Below are 21,481 nucleotides of genomic sequence, written 5' to 3' on the forward strand. Positions count from 1 at the left end.
CACTTATCTATTTTATTATGCCATCTTGGTACAGAAGAAGTGGTTATCTCAGCTTAGAGTTTCATTTCCATACTAATGATGCTGATCATCTTTTCATGTGCTTATTGGTCATTTAAATACCTTCTTCGGAGAATGTCTATTTATATGCTTTGCCCAGTTTTTAATTGGACTATTTACCTTTTTATTGTTGAGTTGTAAGAATTCTCAAAATATTTTGGATACAATTCCATTATCAAATATATGATTTGAAAATATTTTCTCCCATCTGTGAGGTTTCTTATTTCACTGATGCTACTGTTAGCACAACAGTTTTTAATTTTAATGAATTTCAATTTATCTATATTTTATTTTGCCATTTGTGCTTTTGGAATTGTATCCGAAAAACTAGTAGCTAACCCAAGGTCATGAAGGTTTATTCCTGTTTTCTTCTAAAAGTTTTATAGTTTTAGGCCTTATTTTTAGGTTTATGATCCATTGAGTAAATTTCTGTATATGGTATAAGGGGTCCAACTTCCTTTGTGAAAAATCACTGGCCATAAATTTTACTTCTGGATATCCAATTCTATTCCACTGATGTATATATCTATCTTTATGCCAGTAACACACTGTGTTGATCACTGTAGTTTTGTACTAAGTTTTGAAACTGGAAAGTATAAATCATTTCAAGTTGTTTTTTGATAAGATTGTTTGGATATTCAGGGTCCCTTGAATTTTCATATGAATTTTAGGATCAATCTTGTCAATTTCTGCAGAGGCCAGCTAGGGCTTGATGGGAACGCATTGACTCTGCAGATCATTTTGGGGAGTAATGCCATCCTCATAATATTGTTTTCCAATCCATGAACACAGGATATTTTCCCATTTACTTGGATCTTCTTTAATTTCTTTCAACAATGTTTTATAATTTACAGTGTACAAGTCTTACATTTTTGTTAAATTTATTTCTAAGTATTTTATTATTTTTGATGCTATTGTAGGTTGAATTGTTTTCTTAATTTTAATATCCAGATTGTTCACTGCTAGTTTACAGAAATAAAACTAATTTTTAAAGAATGTTGTATTCAGCAACCTTGCTCTTGTTGGGTGGTGTGTCTACTGATGTCTGTTAGGTGTAGGTGATTCACAGTGTTATTCAAGTCTCCCATCTTTGTTGTTCTTCTGCCTAGATGCTCTATTCACTGTTGAAAGTGGGATGTTGATGTGTCCAACTATTACGGTTGTCTTATTTATTTCCCCCTTCAATTCTGTTGTACTTTGCTCCATGCATTTTTGGACTCTGTTGAGGATTTAATTATGTTTTCCTGATAGAGCAACCCTTTTATCATTAGAAAATGTCCCTCTTTATCTCTAGTTCACTGAAATCTATTTACCCAGAAGTGTGCAGTCTCTGGTATTGCTTCTCAGAGGATGCTGTCTTGAACATGCACAGCCTCTCTGTCCACCAGGAATGACTGTGGGTTCAGCTGGACTCTCTTTGGTAGTATTTTTCTCGGGTCTCCCCTTTACCAGCTTCTGGTTGATCTGCCAGTAGTGGTTTATCACACACCCAGCTGTTAGCCTCTACTAATTGTTCTGTTTTTGCCACACCCTGGGGCATAAATTGCACCACAGTCTGATCCAACAAAAGTGGGCCTCTTTGTAGGCGCAGGGTACTGCCAGTCTTTGAGGCTTGCTCCAACGGGGGGGGGGGGGCAAGGAGGGGGGGTGTGGGAGGGGGGGTGTCTCCTTGGCTGCCTCTTTTTTCTGATTCTGTTAAACTTCTAACGCCATTTCATACTTGTTGAACTAGTATTGTGGAGCTACCAGTCTCCTCTTAATTGTCGACCACAAAGATCTTTATCATTTTCAACATCTTTTTGCAAATTCTGTTCCAAATAAAGTCTGTTCCCTTAGGAGAGTTGTAGAGTTCTGTTCTTAAAGCGTGTCTCTCCCTTCAGAACCATCTTTGTGCACAAGACCACAAGAACTAGGGCCTAGGGCAGTGTCTCCCTTATCTGAATGAGATCTGTGCTCTATGACTTGCCCCACCTTGCATGGAACTTTTGCCTTACGAATGAGGCGTGGCCCAGGGCAACTGGGACCCAATATTCTCAGCCTGCTACGCCTGGAGTAGACTTCCACTCTTAGTAAAGGTAGAGTGGGGAAAGGGAGCCCCAAGCCTTTGACCTCACCTGCCTAGAAGAAATTATTTGCACCAAGAAGCTGGAAGGTATGAGAGATGCCCACAGTTGGCCCCTCAAGCTCAATCAAAGTAGAGCTCCCTTCAGGCAGAGCTCAGGGAGAGGGTGGAGAGTAAATCATGGTTCAAATATCACATTCTTGTTGTTCTTACAGAGACTGAGTAGATTTTTTGAATAAATGATTCTCTATTTGTTATATATGCCCTTAACATTAACTATTTCTAGAGTTTAAATTGTTGTTTTAAAATAATTTCAACCAGTTAAATGGTTCTTTTGCTTGTTCTTATCCAGAATAATAACGAAAGATAAAAATATAACACAAAATCCTGTATTTTTTTCTACTGCATCTGGTCACCATATTAAAAATTTTTAACAATGACATATAAACAAAATATAGCTCATCCTCCCTCACTGTTCATACATGTACCAAAATTAAATGACCAAAAAGAATAGTTCATACTACATAGAGCTAATAAAGCTAATAAAATCCCTAGGAGATAGGAAGTTAAAGGAAACAATTCATGTCATTTCCCCTCCCCCACCTCTCAATTCCCAGAGGAGGGGCGGCTGGATGTCTCCCCTTGGTTAGAGGGGGAGCTCTCAACAACAAGGTTGGCGGTTCGATTCCAGCATGGGATGGTGGGCTGCGCCCCTGCAACTAAAGATTGAAAACGGCAACTGGACTTGGAGCTGAGCTGCGCCCTCCACAACTAGATTGAAGGACAACGAATTGGAGCTGATGGGCCCTGGAGAAACACAGTGTTCCCCGATAAAAATTTTTTAAAAATAAAAATAAAACAGAGTTCTTAGTTTTAAAAAATAAAAAATAAATTCCCAAAGGAGTAATTATGTATGGTAATGGCAAAAAATAAAATGAGGTGACACACACACACATCTATAAATCAAAAACAATTGTTCTTTTCATCTATTATTTGTACTTATTAAAGAACAAGTTTTTGGCCCAGAACTAAGTAAGAATAAAGTTGGCGATTTGAACTGAAATTTTTATCTCCCAGTTGTTTCCTTCAGAATTCAGGAATTGGTCCACCTAGACTGACTGGTTCATAGCCAGAGGTGATTCTGTCATATCAAAATCTACTGTGAGCTTCTTAAAAAACATATATACCTAGAACATACTCCCAGAGCTTCAATTCTGTAGCTCTGGGGTAGAGAATAGTCATTATGTTTTTAAAAATCTCTTTCCTTAATAAAGAACTGAAAAAAGTATTACCAGTATCACACTTTAAAAATTAGTTTATAAGCCGGCCCAGTGGCTCAGGTGGTTGGAGCACCGTGCTCCTAACGCCAAGGTCACCTGTTCAATTCCCACATGAGCCAGTGAGCTGCGCCCTCTACAGATAAGATTGTGAACAACAGCTCTCCCTGGAGCTGGGCTGCCGTGAGCAGTCGGAGGTTGGCGTAAGCTGCCGTGGGCTACTGTGAGCTGCCATGAGTGGCTGGCGGCCAGAGTGAGCTAATGTGGGCTGCCCTGAGTGGCCAGTGGCCGGCAGCCGGTGAGAGCTGCCGTGAGCGGCTGACCAACGACTGGTGACCGACTGCTTCAGCCCGGGGAGCGCAAGGCTCATACCAGCATGGGCCAAGGAGCTGTGTGCTACACAACTAGACTGAGAAACAACGGTTTGGACTGAAGGGAGGAGCGGGTGGGCGCGGCGCAAGAAAGGGGGAAAAATTAGTTTTATATCTACAATAAGTCTTAGTATTTGAGAAAGGTAATCCCCACCTATTATTTGTATTTTCCAAGATGTCCTGGCAACTCTAGCTTTATTCTTTCAGATTATATTTAAAATCACTTAGTCAATTCTGTTTCCACCACCACTAGCCCCCGCCCCCAAACTGTGTTTCTTATTTAAATAGGTTATACTTAGGAAGTAATTCAGGAGTAAGTAACATCCTTAAAAATATTCAGTCTTCTCTTGTAGGAACTGCTTTATATTTATCCAAGTGGGCTTTAATGGATCTCAATTAAAATTCCGTTGTTTATTTATGTAGTTCCCATAAATTTATTATTTTACATTTTTACTGTAAAATTTTTACATTTTTACATTATGAAAAAGATGTTTCCTTTATTTTCTAATTGCTAGAGCTGGCATAAATGTGTGTGTGTGTGTGTGTGTGTGTGTGTGTGTGTGTGTGTGTGTGTAAAACTTAATTTTGCATACAGCTTTCAGGGAAAAGTGTAGGTCATCTATCTTCAGTTGCTATGTTCTCTGATACCCTCCCTCACCAGTTGGTGTCAATTTTCCAATATAGGTATATATTTTTTGACAGATGAGGTGCATTTTATTGTTTTTCTTTTTTCAATATTCTTTTCAGTTAATTTCTTTTAAAGGAGCTGTGATGGTGGTAGAGAGGGAGAGGAAAACAAAACTGCAAAAGCTGCCAATACTTTGTGATGTGATGATCCATCACCCAAAGCAGGAAAGGAGATATAATACTGAATGGGTTGGGATCGTCTTCAACAGAAAAGACCTCAAGTTCTTTTCTTTTTTTTTTTTTTAATTTATTGGGGTGACAATTGTTAGTAAAATTACATAGATTTCAGGTATACAATTCTGTATTACATCATCTATAAATCCCACTCTGTGTTCACCACCCAGTCAGTTCTCCTTCCATCACTATACATTTGATCCTCAAGTTCTTTACTACGTTTTCAGTTATCTCTATATAATTCATGTAATATACTTTTTTATCATCCCTTATTACTTTTTTGAACAGCAATAAAACAAATATCCAAAAGATGTTTTCAAATGAGTTTACTCAACACTTTTCTCTACAACTTAAAGTAGCTATCTCTCTGTACTAACAGAAATATTAAAGGAAATTACTCAGGCTGAAGGGAAATGACACTACAAAACACTGCTGTGAGAACTTAAAAACATAAACATGAGATAAACCTGATCATAAACTGGAAGACTCAATTTTGCAGCCATTCTCTCCAAAATGATCTATAGATTCAAGCAATCCTAATCAAAATTCTAAAAATCTTTCTGAAGAATTGATAAGTTAATTTTTAAAAGTTAATTTATAAAAATTTATATAGAAAAGTCAAGGATCTAGATTAACAAAACAAGTTTGAAAAACAAAGTTGGAGGACTCATACTCCTTGATTTCCAGATATAAAGATACAGTAATCAAGACACTTTGGTATTGGTGTATGTATAGACATACAGTTGAACGGCACATAACAGAGTCCTGAAATACACCCACATGAATATGGTCAACTGACTTAACACAGATGACAAAGTAATTCAATGGGGAGAAGGAAGGTCTTTTCAAAAAATGGTGTTAGTACAACTGGATTATCTTACAGAATAAACCTTAACACTTAACCCACACCATAGAGAAAAATTAACTAGAAATGAATCAGATATCAAAATGAGTTAATACTACTAAATTTCTAGAGTATAAAATTTTATTCTGTGTTTGACACTGGATTAGGTAAAGATTTCTTAAGCAGAACATAAAAGACATGAATTTTAATAGAAAAACTTGACAAAGGGTTTTATACAAAATCTATAAAAACTATTATGGCTTAATAATCAGCTTTTTAAAATGGGCAAAAGATTCAAACAAATGTTTCACATAGGATATGTATACTGTATGTATACTGAAATATGCTCAACATCATTAATCATCAGGGAAATTAAAATTAAAATCACAATGTGATACCACTAAAGATCCACCAGAACGACTAAAGTTAAAAAGACCAACATCAAATGTTGGCAAGATGTGGAACAATGGAACTCCCATACATTGCTGACAGAAATACAAAATGGGTCCGTCACTGTGGTGAACCATATGGTAGTATCTTATAAGGTTAAATATACAATTACGATATTACTCAGTAATTCCAATCCTAGGTATTTATCCCAGAGAAAAGAAAATATATGTCCACAGACTTATATGTGAATAAGTCTAACAGCCAACATCCAGAAAAAAATGAATAAATAGTGGCAAACCCATGCTAGGGAACCTATTCAGCAATAAAAAGGAACAAAAGATTATATACAAAAACAAGAATGAATATAAAAATATTATGCTAAGTGACAGAAATCAAATACAAAAGACTACATACTGAATGATTCCTATTATGCAAAATTCTAGAAAAGGTAAAACTACAGTGATTGCTTGGGTCTGGGGGGGTTTGGGAAAGGGACTGACTACAAAGGGACATGAGAAAATTTTTTAGGATGAGGGAACTGTCCCATACCTTGACTGTACTGGTAGTTATAAAGTGTATACATTTACCAAAATCCATTAATCTGTACCCTTAAGTGGATGGATTTTATTGTATATAAATATTGCCTCAATAAAGAAATCATTAAAAATAGTCTCAGGGTATTAAAGATACTAGATACTAAATATATTACTGAATTTCAACTCTTGAACTAACCACTTGAAATCAAAGAAATGATCTTTACTTACATTTTCAAAGTCACAAAGAAATGTGACACTTATGTTCAAAATCTCGTATCTTTTTCCTCAACCAAACATACTTTTAGGTTGAAAAGCAGTGTCTTTTACTTGCCATGCAGTTCTCTGCATAGTATTCTGAATAGGTTAGGTATACTGTCAGTGGCTATAAATCGATGGCAGTACACTATTTTTGCTATATCCTTAGATACAAATCAAGGTAAGGAGCTTGACTGTTGCCCAACAGTTAATATCACCTACTAAATTCACACTGTGTGTTTCATGATGTGATGCACTGCCAAGGATATGACATCATTTATTTAATATTCTTGCTAAAGTATCATGACCTGAATTTAATCATGAAGAAACACCAGAAAACTTAAATTGAGAGGTATTCTACAAAACAAATGGCTTGTACTCTTCCAAAATGTCAATGTTATTATAAATAAATAAAAAACTGAGGAACTATTCTAGATTAAAGGAGACTAAAGAGCAGTGAAAATCAAATTCAATGAGTGACCCTAAATTGGATTTTGAACTAAAGTAGACGGTAAAAAACTATAAAGCCTTTGGGACAACTGTAAAATTTGAACAAGATTCATAGATTCGATAATATATCAAAGTTATTTTTCCTTATTTTTGGTTAACTGTACAGGGTAGTTAAGTAAGTGGACATCCTTATTCTTAGGACATAGGAAAATAAACATGGAAATATTTAAGAGTAAAGAGGTATGAGGAGTATGATGATGTCTGTAACTTATTCTCACTGGTTCAGGAAAATATGTGTGTGCTGTAATATCTGTAAGAAAGAATGAGAATGAATAATAAGGCAAATGTGGCAAAATGTTAACTGGTGAATCTAGGTGAAGGGTATATAGAAGTTTTTGTACTACGTGTGTAACTTTTCTGTAAATGGGAAATTATTTCAAAGTCAACTGTTTTTTTAAAAAAAGCAGGGTGGACAAATAAATGATGAACCTTACTTTTCTCCCAAGAGCCACATCTCCCTTGTCTCTCTCACCATCTCCCTCCGTAATCCCAGCTGCCTTTCCATTAAATTGTATTTGCTTGTGTTATGGGTTGCTCTGATACAGTTTGAGGAAAAAGAGCAAAGAGAATAATAAAATAGGATATGGAAGTTAACAACTTTCAAGCTTTTCTTAGTATCTCATCAACCTGATGAAAACAGTAAGAAATAGTAAATATTTTAGGCTTTGCATAGAGGCCACATACAGCCTCTGTGGCATCTCTTCTTCTTTTTTTTTTAAAAAAGAACTATAACAAAAGTAGCCCCACTAGTGTCCGACATAGCAAGGAAATTACTGAATAAAGCAACAAAATTATGTCAGCACAGAAGTTAGTTCTTAGAGCAATAAACAGTTAATACTCTTTAAACAAAAAATAAAGATTAGTATTTCTTACAGCCTCTTTTGTAATTCTAGTATTTGTCACCATATGAGACTGGCTGTTTTGGGGTATAAGAATGGGGGACGCCTACATAGCTGATTATTTTATTTATGAGAGGGAACACCTCAGGAAAGGAAATAGAAGAAATAACAACCAGTTTCACTTAGGAAAAGTAAAATGGCCTAGATTTCAGGAGTGTGATACAAAACTGAAGTGTGATATTTTAGAGCCGTTCCTGTGTAAATTCAAGACTATGCCCTCTCTGTGCCTGGATTAATTTAAATGATGTATTTTTAAAAATTCATACCATATGGTATAGGAAATCTGGGAATCAGAAGCATGTGAATGCATACAGTTTTTGTTAATAACTGTTAGAAAGGCTTACCTGAGTATATCATGGGCCTATAGCTACAGCGAAGTCCGCTACCCATGGCTTACTGACATTTTAAGCAATGAGCTAAAAAGAACTGACAAGATGGAACTCATTGATTTAAATGCCACTCTCCTACGTCTTTTTATTTTAAATGCCAGCAAGTCTTTGGAAAAATGGCTCCACCATTTTAAATGCTCATACTCTTTAAGGTCAGTATCTAAAAAGAAACCTTACTTCGTGTAAATTATTGCTTTTTACGTTAACAAAATATAAATTGTTGTGCTTAATGCAATTTTTACTGTTACCTTTAATTTTGTTAAGCAGACTATCAAGAAGGGGAAAATAACAAAGGCTGAAGCCTGAATACAAATCAAGAAATAAATATGTATTCAAAACGTACAACAAACCTACCATGAATGACTCTTATCTGTATATCTAACTGCTATTATTGTTCATGGAAATTAAGCCTAAAGCGTAAGTGGCAAGTGACTATTACTACCATTATACTCAATTTACCAGTTATCTGTAATCAGCATTTGCTGTTACAGTTTTTCTTCCATTATACATGTAGTTTATTAAAAACATTAAAAGATAAATGCAAGCCACCCCCAGTCAATAGCAATGTTTTCTTATATCCTCCCACTGGTTGAAAATTAAAAGTTTACACTATCTCAATTTTCATCCACAACCCAATCTCAATCAGAAGACTTCCTAAATTTCTATCTGGTTTCCATCAGGACTGTGAATGTCCACAGATGCCTAAGACCATTATAAATACAGGGAAGTCCAACTGCATGTTTGAGGTAACAGTATTATAAAGCCTAGCTGAGGGTAATCTTGCCTTTCCCTAAACTATAGCACTTTATACCACTTACACAGCACTAGGTTTATAACCTGTATTATACATATATGTATGTGTGTGTATATATATATATATATATATATATATATATATATTACCTTTCCCACTAGACTATAAATTTCTTGAAAATAGTATCTGTGGCTATAACTCTTTTTTAATCACTCACAGTACCTTTATTTCAACCACAATGGTTGTTTTTTGATATACCAACAGTGAAATACACAGTTGCTGATTTTAACTTTAGAGATAAGAAATCAAAGAAATTTTTTAAAAGAAAAAAATGTAAGAAATAAAAAGGCATCATTTCTCAACCTTTGGTTAAGATCAAGTGTAGAAACAAAAAATCCAAAGATTTGGGGCCGGCCCGGTGGCTCAGGTGGTTGGAGAGCCCTGCTCCTAACGCCGAGGTCGCCGGTTTGATCCCCACATGGGCCATTGAGGTGCGCCCTCTACAGCTAAGGTTGTGAATAACAGTTCTCTCTGGAGCTGGGCTGCTGTGGGCAGCCGGAGGTCAGTGTGAGCTGCTCAGTGCTACCATGTGCTCGTGACCAGTGGCCAGTGTGAGTAGCTGGCAGCTATCAGCCGGAAAGATATGCTGAGAGCAGCTGACTGATGACTGGCGACCGACTGCCTCAGCCGGGGGAGCACAAGGCTCCTAATACCAGCATGGGCCGGGGAGCTGTGTCCTACACAACTAGACTGAGCAACAACGGCTTGGACAGGAGTGGGGGAGGGGGGAAGGGGGGGAGGTGGAAGAAGGGGGGGAGGTGGAAAAGGGGGGGTAGAAGGGGGGGGAGGTGGAAGGGGGGAAATAGGCAATTACACAAAGTCTCCTATTTTAAAAAAAACCCCTACAAACGGGAATAAAGATTTAATATTAAGATGTCATTACAATCCCAAAAATGATCTACAGATTTTATGTAACCCCTATCAAAATCCCAAGAGTGGGTTTTTGCAGAAGTACAAAAATCCATCCTATAATTTATATGGAATTTCAAGGGATCCCAAAGAGCCAAAACAATCTTGAAAAAGAAAAAAATTTCAGAACTTATTACAAAGGTGTAGTAATCAAAGCAACATGGTACTGGCATAAAGACAGACACAGAATAATGGTATAGAGAGTCCAGAAATAAACCCCCACATACTAGGTTGGTACAAAAGTAATCACAGTTTAAAGGGTTAAAAACAACTGCAAAAACCGCAATTTCTTTTGCACCAACCTAATAAATGCTCAAATGATTTGACAGGGGTGCCATGATCATTCAATGGAGGAAAAGACACTCTTTTCAATAAATGGTGTTGGGAAAACTGAATATCCATATGCGTAAGCATGAAGTTGGATCCTTACCTTATACCATATACAAAAATCAACTCAAAATGGATCAACGACCTAAAACTATAAAACCCTTAGAAGAAAATGGGGTGGGGTGGGAGGGGAAGCTTCAAAACACTTGATTTGGCAATGATTTTTTTGGGTATGACACCAAAAGAACATGCAGCAAATTAAAAATAAATTGGACTACACAAAAGTTTTAAAAACTTCTGTGCATCAAAGGACACAATCAACAGAGTGAAAAGAAAACCTACAAACAGGAACAAATATTTGCAAGTCATATCTGATAAGGGGTTAATATCAGAAAGAACACCTACAACTCAACAACAAAAAAACTTGTTTTAGGGGGCCGGCCCAGGGCTCAGGCGGTTGGAGCTCCATGCTCCTAACTCCGAAGGCTGCCGGTTCGATTCCCACATGGGCCAGTGGGCTCTCAACCACAAGGTTGCCGGTTCAACTCCTCGAGTCCTGCAAGGGATGGTGGGCAGCGCCCCCTGCAACTAAGCTTGAACACGGCACCTTGAGCTGAGCTTCCGCTGAGCTTCCGCTGAGCTCCCGGATGGCTCAGTTGGTTGGAGTCCGTCCTCTCAACCACAAGGTTGCGCCCCGTGCAACTAGCAAGGGCAACTGGACCTGGAGCTGAGCTGCACCCTCCACAACTAAGACTGAAAGGACAACAACGTGACTTGGAAAAAAGTCCTGGAAGTACACACTGCTCCCCAATAAAGTCCTATTAAAAAAACAAACAAAAAAACAAAGCTTGTTTTAAAAATGTACGATCTGACAGACATTATCTCCAATGAACATATACAAATGGCCAACAAGCACAAGAAAAGATGCTCAGTATCACTAATCATTAGAAAATGCACATGAAAACCACAATGACATACCTACTAGGATAGCTACTATAAAAACAAACAACAGGAAGTAACTAATGTTGGCAAGGATGTGGATAAATTGGAATCCTTATGCACTGTTAGCAGAAATGTAAAATGGTGCAGCCGATGTGAAAAAAAGTTTGGTGGTCCCTCAAAAAATTAAAAATAGAACTATCATATGATCCAGTAATTCCACTTCTGGGTATATACCCAAAAGAATTGAAAGCATGGTCTTGAAGAAATATTTGTACACCAATGCTCATAGCATTATTTACAAAAGATGGAAGCAAGTGTCCATTGTTGGATGGATAAAGAAAATGTGGTATAAGCAATGAAATATATTTCCTTAAAAAAAAAAAAGAAATTCTGATACATGCTACAAAATGGCTAAACCTTGAAGATATTATGCTGAATGAAATAAGCCACAGAATGACAAACACTATAATGATTCCACTTACATGGGGAACCCAGAGTAGACAAACTCATAGGGTACAAAAAGTAGAATGGTGGTTGGCAGAGCCTGGAGAAATGAGAAATGGGGAGTTGTTTAATGGGTATAGAGTTTCAATTTTGCAAGATTTTAAAGCATTCTGGAGATTGGTTGCACAACATTATGAATATACTTAACACTAAAGAACTGTACATTTAATGATTAAGACAGTAAATTTTATGTTATGTATTATTTTACCACAATACAAAAAAGGCAAAATCTATGGATTAATGCAAACAATTTCAAAAAGGACAGTAACCTAATAAAGATTAAGGGAAGAAATAGAAGCACAACAAATATGCTCTCAGAGAGGAAAGAACAAAGAATGCGAAACATCAGTTTGTAAGAAACAAAAGAAAAAAGAAGTGAGATCTAGAGCCACAGTCAGGAAGAAATGAAAGACTGACTCAATATGCAACTCAAATGAAACACTTAAGGGCTCAACATAATGACTCTAACAAATTTTTGTACAACAAGGCACATTCTAAACTTTTTCAGGGCTTTCATTAATTACAAGAATCTCCTCTTCAATAAAGCAGGGGGGAAAAATATCCTCAAGCAAGATTTCAAAAACAGATTTTTCAGAGAATCATAGAATTTTAGAGTTGAAAAGTAGCTCAATGTCTGTCTATTGGAACTGCAAGTACAACATATTTTAAAAAACCCCACCAAATCTGTATTTGCAAATACAAAAAAAAACCCACTGTATTTTACACTGATAAAATATAAATGACATGGACAAAAGTAAGATTAAACAAATATTTAGACATTATTTAGTAATTTTTTCACTACTTAAAAACGCATTGTTGAGGAAGAAGAACAAAGCTAGAGGCATCATGCCTCCCGATTTCAAAGTACCGTGTTTCCCCGAAAAATAAGACCTAGCCGGACTATCAGCTCTAACACATCTTTTGGAGCAAAAATTGGCTCAGTTGGTTAGAGCGTGAGATCTACCATAAGACTGAATACCTGGTCTTATGTAATATAAAATAAGACCCGGTCTTATATAGTATTATATAAGTATTATATAGTATTATATAAGACCGGGTCTTATATTAATTTTTGCTCTAAAAGACGCATTAGAGATGATGGTCCAAGCTAGGTCTTATTTTCGGGGAAATATGGTATATTATAAAGCTATAGTAATCAAAACACTGGAACTGGCATAAAAACAGACACATAGATCAATGGAACAGAATAGAGACCCCAGAAATAGACCCACACATATATGGTCAATTAATTTGGCACAAGAGCCAAGAATATACAACGGGGAAAAGTGTTAGGAAAACTGGACATCTACATGCAAAAGAATGAAACTGGGCCATTGTCTTACATCACACACAGAAATTAACTCAAAATGGATTAAAGACTTGTGCAAAAGACCTGAAGCCATAAAAGTCCTAGAAAAAAACACAGGTGGTAAGGTCCTAGACATAGGTCTTGCCAATGATTTATTGAATTTGCCACCAAAAGCAAAAATAAACTAGTGAGACTACATTAAATTAAAAGGCTTCTGCACAGCATAAAAAACGACCATCAACAAACAGAAAAGCAACCTACTGAATGGGAGAAAATATCTGCAAATCTTGGTAAGAGGTTAATATCCAAAATATATTAGAAAAACTCATTTAACTCAATAGCAGACGAACAATCCAATTTAAAAATGCGCAGTCGTGAGGCGGCCGGATGGCTCAGTTGATTAGAGCGCAAGCTCTGAACAACAGGGTTGCCAGTTCGATTCCCACATTGGCCAGTGAGCTGTGCCCTCCACAACTAGATTGAAGACCACGAGCTGCGAGAGGGGCAGCCAGGTGGCTCAGCTGGTTAGAGCGCAAGCTCTCAACGGCAAGGTTGCCGGTTCAATTCCCGCATGGGATGGTGGGCTGCGCCCCCTGCAACTAAAGACTGAAAATGGCAACTGGACTTGGAGCTGAGCTGCACCCTCCACAACTAGATTGAGGACAACGACTTGGAGTTGATGGGTCCTGGAGAAACACACTGTCCCCCAATATTCCCCAATAAAATTAAAAAAAAAAAAAGACAAATAACAAGTGTTGGCTAGGAGGTGGAGAAAAGGGAAGCCTCGTGAACTGTTGATGGGAATGTAAATTTGTGCAGCCATTACGGAAAAGAGTACTGGGGGTTACTCAAAAAAATTAAAAACAGAACTACCAGATGCTCCAGCAATTTCACTTCTTTTGTTTCTAAAGGAAACAAAAACATTTAACTCAAAAAAATATATGCACCCCCCAATGTTCACTGCAGCATTCTTTACAATAGCCTAAATATGTACACAACCTAAGTGTCCTTAGTTGGATGAATGGATAAGGAAAATGTGGTTGATTGGTCGGTGGGTTGGTCGGTGTATCTACACACACACACACACACTCACACACGAATGTTACTCAGTCATAAAGAAAGAAGTCTTGTCATTTGTGACAACATGGATGAACCTTGAAGGCATTATGCTAAGTGAAATAAGTCAGGCAGAGAAAGACAAATACCATACGGTCTGACTTACATGTGGAATCTAAAAACAAACCTAACTCAAGGTGCAGAAAACAGATTGGTGGCGGCAGGGGGTGCAAAATGGGTGAGGATCAGAAGGTATAAACTTTCAGTTATAAAATCTGTAACCATGTGTGGCAATAGATGTTAATTACACTTACTGTGGAGATCATTCTGCAATACATACAAATATTGAATCATTACATTGTACACCTGAAAATAATGTTATATGTCAATTATATCCCAGCTTAAAGAAAAAAATAATAACCAAAAAACGTACTGCTGGACAAAGCCATCTTATTAATTTTCTTGAAACTATCTTTTTGTTGCTGGTATAACTAGAAAACTCCAGGCACCATTCAACTGACAGGAGTACAGTTACTATAGCCTGTTCCCCCTTGTTATTTTTTTAAATACCACCTTCAGATCTAAGAGTTCCTCACTGTTCTTTGCCCTCAGTGTGAGCAAGTTAGCTAGCCAGGTTCTTACACTTAAGCATTCTTGCCTCATTTAATTCCTGCCAACTGCTGACTCCTGTAATTACCCTGACTGTGTTCTAATTATCAGTAGGAATCTCCCATCACTTGTTTAGTAATTTCTGATTGGTTCTTCTATAATCTTGCCTTCTTCAACTGTTCCCTCCTTTTAATAACTTTAATTTCTTCTTCTTGTCCAGCTTCTTTTCTTCTAAGAGTATAAATATTATGTAATTTTCCCCCCTTCTCCACCAAAAATCTTTACTTAAACCAAGTGCCCAATCTTTCTATGGTCCTGTTTTCTTCATCAGTCCTTTCATTGACAACTTCCCATCTAGTAGTCTATGTCCATTTCTTAACTCCCACTACACCCCCTTAATTCATTAACCCTGTCAGATTTAGAGTGTGGCTCCCACAACTAGTATTCCTGAGAAGCCATTCTAGCAAAGCCTGCCACTAGTATGTTTGAGGTACTTGCTCAACCCATTTAAGGCCCATTTTGGGAAATGGCACAGGAATCCATATTACTGCAACAAACACGACAACCCATCCCCCTACTCATCACACAGAAGGGGGCCAGGAAGACATCTGATCCAAGATGGGTAACTCATTTATTCTATGATTCTTATCTTTCATCCAATCTGATTCTGCTTCCTACTTCTTAAAATGAAGGTCTTCTTCAACTCTCAGTATTCTGTGCTTTACCATTCACCAAAGACTTCATCGGCTCAAATATTTCAATCACCATATGTATTCAGAAACCCTCCAAAAATGTATTCAGCTGAGAATTATTTCAAATCAATTTCCACAATCCTGTTTACTGGACACTTCCAATTAAATGTGAACTTTCACCACAAACTGCTTCTAGCTAATAACTTCATTATCCTCACCCTAAAAATTGGCCACTGAACCTTTCCCCTTCTCACTTAATGTCTATTAATTCACTATGCTAAGTCATTCTAGCTTGGAAAACCTAATGTCAGTATCATTTCCCTCTCTGTTATTTATATGTTAATGTAATCACTAAGTTTTGATGATTCTTTAATCCACATTCTCTAAGTATATCCCTTACTTATGCATCTTCACAACCATGACCCTAGTTTAGGCTCATTTTTTGGATTACTACAAAAATCTCCTATAATTTTCTCACTATAAATTCCTCTCCATTACCTCCTAAAAATGAGTACCAAATCAATCTTTCTAAAACACAGATCCTTTTAAGGTTCAGGTTAAGTTCCATTTCCTTCATTAAGCAACTCCAGTGCCATCCACTGTACCTCTCAACTGCTACAGTACTTATATTTTCTTGTATTATCCACTACTTTTTAAAATAATATGTATGAGAATAAGGGAGGGGATTTTACTCTCAATGTTTCCTAACCTACAGAGGATTTGGTTCCGGATGTGTAGGTTGGATGACTTAAATCTCCCTAATTTAAAGCTCCTTTAATTAGCCACCCATGGTTTCACCAATATTTCATAAGAAAGGAGGGACTGGTCTTTACTTCTCTGGTATACTCTATGAACCTACCACAGAATCAGACATTTCATAAAGTTGTCAAATGATTTGCCTATGGGTAACTAACTCTGACCACATAAAATTGGAACAGAGTTATCATCAATTAATGGTTTATCCAAGTCTGTTTGTTTTGGGGGGGAATCCACAGATTGGGAGTAATACAAACCAACAAGACAAAACAAACCCCCAAAATTTTTATTTAATGGGATCTTGGACTAAGCACTCATTCACTGTGTTGTGTCCAGTGGTTTTCTTAATCTTTTAAAATAATCTATATAAAAAGTCCTCTAGAAATATAACAACATTAAGTCTTACAATTTAGATTTGTACAATTAATGAGCAATGAATTAAAATTAATCATGGACCAACTTGTGGTATCTGTTTAACTCTGCCTTGTATCCATTTAAATCTCATAAATAACCTTTAAACGTCTCATATTTGTTTCTTCTTTCTCATTCCCAACAGACTGAAACTATATTGATGCTTTTTCTTCCACAGTTCCTTTTATATAGCAGGTACTGTGCATACTCATTGATTTGTAGTACTCTGGAACAAGATGACAGACAAGTCATATCAAGCAGCACTGAATATGCCCAAACTAATATATTCAACATAAATACATGTTGTAGAATACAATGAGAAAATAGTAACTAGATTTAGCATCTGCTCTTACTATAAACTTTTAAAGTGCAAAAACAGCAATTAAAATGTTAAAAGGATATTATCTAAACTTCTAATTAGTGTATACTCACAAAACAAAAATTACGAAATACTCAGAGTAAACACAACATGACAGACTAATGATAAACATGAAAAGGATCTAGTTAACATGATTCCTGAGCTAGCTGGGCATTGAAGAATACCTATAATCTGGCTGCAATTTTAATCACTGGCTACTCCAAAATGAAATGCTCTGCTCCACCCAAAAGGTATCTATCATCTCTGCCTATCCACACCTATGTATTCTTCAAAAGTGTAGCTCAAGTCCTAAGTTTTTAAAACAGTCTCCTAACATGCTGGTCAAATACAAAACTTACTAACAGTCTTACAATAAACTTCTTAAGAGCGTAAACATTTTATATTTTGGTGTAACATCCTATCTCCCATCATCCTCAATTACTAAAATATTCATGTTCTTCACAGCAGCGATCTCTAGCTCAGCCATACAGAAGAACAGCCGTACCACAGATCAATTCATCACTAGAATTAGTCCCTTTTAGGGATGTTAAATACTGAAAGTAATTTTTTATTCTTCCCATCTTTCCAACACCGTCTCCCAACTACTGGATCAGCTTTTTACACTATCAGCACAATCCTGGAATTAATGAAAGCCCCACGAGATGGTTTTTAATAGACATAGAAAGAAATATAGATGTATATGTATTTAAGCAAACATACATACATATTTCCTAGCTCAAGACAACTGAGGAGGCTTAGAAGCAATGACGTTCTAGTACCAATGAATGCACCTAGTGCCCAGACCTTGCTTTCTTATACAATTCTCCAAACAAAGGCACCAGGGGTTCCTTGGAGAAATCCAGGGTTGGGATAGTGAAAGCAAAAAGAAGCCTGGAACATTTTTTGGTGCCAAAAAATAAACAAGTGCTATTTAAAAAAAAAAGAGAGAGAGAGAAACGTCAAATAAGATGAGGAGCCAACCTGAAAGGGCTCTCAATGGCCAAATCTAGGACAATCTGAACTATGAAATAAACAATGATTGTAATGAATTATAGCATATAATGAAAATAAGAATCCGTGAGTCTATACTGATAGGTAAACAAATAAATACATAAATGGAGGAGAAGGGAAAGCTCTTCCTTACAGCAGAATCCCCACTAATAGAAGAAATAATGGAAACAGAAAATCATCACTTGGTAAACACAACAGTATTATTAATTTTTTGAAGCAAGATTCATCAATGGATGCTAAAATTAGTGTTTAATGACAAACTGGCATGTTAAAAGGTATTTACAAAATCTCCAAGTACCTCTCTACAAAACAGTAAGTACAAAAGGAAAAAAAAAGAAACCTTTCAGCAGAGAAAACCGGCAGACACCTTCTTAACTAAGTGCTCAAAGTAAACATCACCATGTGCTTCCTGAGATGGTGCACAACGGATGACACAACATCAGTTCTGTGGAATTCTTTCCAAAAAACGCATTACCTGAATCCAATCACAAGGAACTGTCAAACCTAAATTGAGGGACATTCTACACAAAATTTGCCAGTATTCTTCATCTGTGTCAACATTATGAAAGGCAAAGAAAAACAGAACTATTACAGACTAAATACAAAGTGTGATCTAGACTGGATCCTAGACCAGAAAAAATTACATTACTGGGATAACTGGCAAATTTTGAAAGGTTTGCATATTAGATAATAGTATCGTATTAATGTTAATTTCCTGATTTTTATAATTATACTGTGGTTTCATAAGATGTTCACATTTGGGGAATCTGGGTAAAAGGAATTATTTCTGCAACTGTTTTATAAGTCTAAAAATTATTTTTTAAAAAGCTAATAAAAGCCCCATAAGTGAATAATACCCAGAGAACTGTGTACATATGCTTGGCACATGTAAGCACTCAAAATTGTTAGCTCTTAATATAATTATCCAGGTTTATTACGCCTCCTGACTTCTTACTCGTAGCTACTCATTTAGTAAATATTTTACAGGGTGCCTATTATGTGCCCAACAAACAGAAAAGGAAGGAACGAAGGAAAGAAAGAAGAAAGCTAGCCAGCCAGCCAGCCAGGCAGTCACTCACTAAGAGATTTCAAATACTCTCTCGACCATTTACATTCTTATTCTCTCCCTCTTTCAAACTGATTCCAAGTCCTAATTAATTTCTGCTCTCCACTTTGTTCCTGGTTCCTAGTCTTGCTATCAAAATGCATGTAATTCTAAAGACATGGATCAAATCCCAGCTATTTACTTTATCCATAACTTCAGTCTCTCTGGCCCTGCTCATTTCTTTATTTGTAAAACTGGATGCCTCTAACCAATTTCATAGAGTTGTGAGGATTAAATGGGAATAAACAAAAGTAACCGGCACATAGAAGCTCAAAAAATGTTAGCTGCCTTTCCCTTACAAGTTATACAGTTGATCCTTGAATAACACAGGGGTTAGAGGCGCCAGCCCTCTAGGCAGTCAAAAATCCGCATAACTTTGACTCCCCCAAAACTTAAATTGTCCCTTGGTACCCATGGGGGATTGGTTCCAGCAACCTCTGCGGATACCAAAATCTGAAGATGCTCAAATCCCCTACAGAAGATGGCATAGATCGATGCAAGTAAGTCGGCAGATTCCCAACCACAGACTGAAAACAGTACAGGTATTCAGTGAAAAAAAAATTCATGTGTAAGTAGACCCTTGAAGTGAAAACCTGTGTTGTTCAAGGGTCAACTGTATTTTCTAACTGCTATAGGATCCTCAAGTGCAAATCAACAAGTGCTTTACTAATCTCTAGGTGAATCCCTGTTTTATCCCTTCCAAAGAGGCTATTTTATATTTTTCACTTACATATTTTAAAAAGTAAATATAAATAATATTTTATTTTATCCTTTTTATCCGCTTCCATATCCACAGAAAATCCAAATAACTAAAAAATATGCATAACCTCCATCTCTTCCCCAAACATCAAACCAATATTTCTAACAGCTTTTCCAAACATTATCTAGATTTCTCACCACATCGACCTCAAACTCAAGATTCCATCATGCTCTGCTGCCACCTATTGGCTGTTACCACACTCCTTTTTTGGACTCTTAAGCCAGTCTTAAGAGTGCAAGCCTCAGTCTAGTGGATATATTTAATTTCCAAAGTCTAGTCCTTCTCAGATGAGATGCTTCCAGGGCCTGCAAAGAGTTCCAGCACAATCACTTTAACTCTAACACAACTAAAAATATATACTTGACAATTTACATTTTCTAGACTCTCTCTTTTCCTATTTTCCATTACAGATGTTATGGGTGTATCTGAAAATAACAAATGCCAAATACAAGTAGTTAAGTGGCTAATGGAGAAAAACAGCTTTCCCAGAGCTGTGTTGTCAAATGGAAATATTCCTTCTAATTAGAAAACCAACTAAAAATTGTAACTACAGTGAGAGCAGCTGCTTTAAATGCTACATGATTCCACGCCTTGCTATTTCTGTTATTTTCTTCTAAAAATATTCATACAATATTTTATCCTCATATAGCAATGGAAAACTCAATCATATTATAAAAATATACTGCATTCAATTATTGAACACAGAAGGACTTTTCTCTAGATCCTATCCTGAAAAAAAGATAAGTCATTCCTTCCATTCTACCAAAACACTTATTAAATGAATTGCTCGATAAATAGTCACAACATGCCAATGCCAACACAAACACACACACACAGTCTAAAATGATGAACTCCAACATCATTGGTGGTTGCTTAATTTTCTGGTCTCGTTTTTTCAAACCACATTAAATTTCAAAACATTTCCCCCATTAATTTCATGGAAACTATGGATAGTCACAGCAATGACTTTTCATGTAGTAAGCAAGAAAAAGATGCCATAAAAGAGGAACATTAAGAAGTTCTTAAACTGGCTTTGACAATTTAAAGCAACTTGCCAACAATGGTAAACAGTGATACAGTGGCTACATGCAAGGGTACAAAGAAGAATACAACATGGTTCACAGTCTTCAGAGGTTGACAATGTAGTCAGGAATACAAGATTCAAATGCAGAAATGGATGAACAAAATAAGGTAGAGTATTAATTGACAAACAATTGGTATAGATAATATTTACCACAAGAGTATGAAGGGTTGAAATGGCAGTAAGAGCAGAGGTATACCATTTATAGGAAAGAAGGAGCTTAAGCTAAGAGTAAGAGCAAGGGAATTTCAAGCTATAGAGAATAATGAGTATGCAATGCTGTAGTCCAAGTAATAAAAGCATATTGTTTAATACAAATGATCAGACCAGTTTAGCTGAAAGAAAAGTGTCCAGAAGACCCGTGGGACAGCATTAGAAAGTAAAGT

General features: G+C 36.5%; 1 protein-coding gene across 10 annotated transcripts in view; it reads right to left on the minus strand.

The window, feature by feature from the left end:
• The window catches only part of LCOR (ligand dependent nuclear receptor corepressor), a 115,602-nt gene that overhangs the window by 40,654 nt on the left and 53,467 nt on the right, over positions 1-21,481 (minus strand). The gene's annotated exons all lie outside the window — the stretch shown is intronic.

This window comes from Rhinolophus ferrumequinum, chromosome 16, assembly GCF_004115265.2.
Source record: "Rhinolophus ferrumequinum isolate MPI-CBG mRhiFer1 chromosome 16, mRhiFer1_v1.p, whole genome shotgun sequence".
NCBI classification, from domain to species: Eukaryota; Metazoa; Chordata; class Mammalia; order Chiroptera; family Rhinolophidae; genus Rhinolophus; species Rhinolophus ferrumequinum.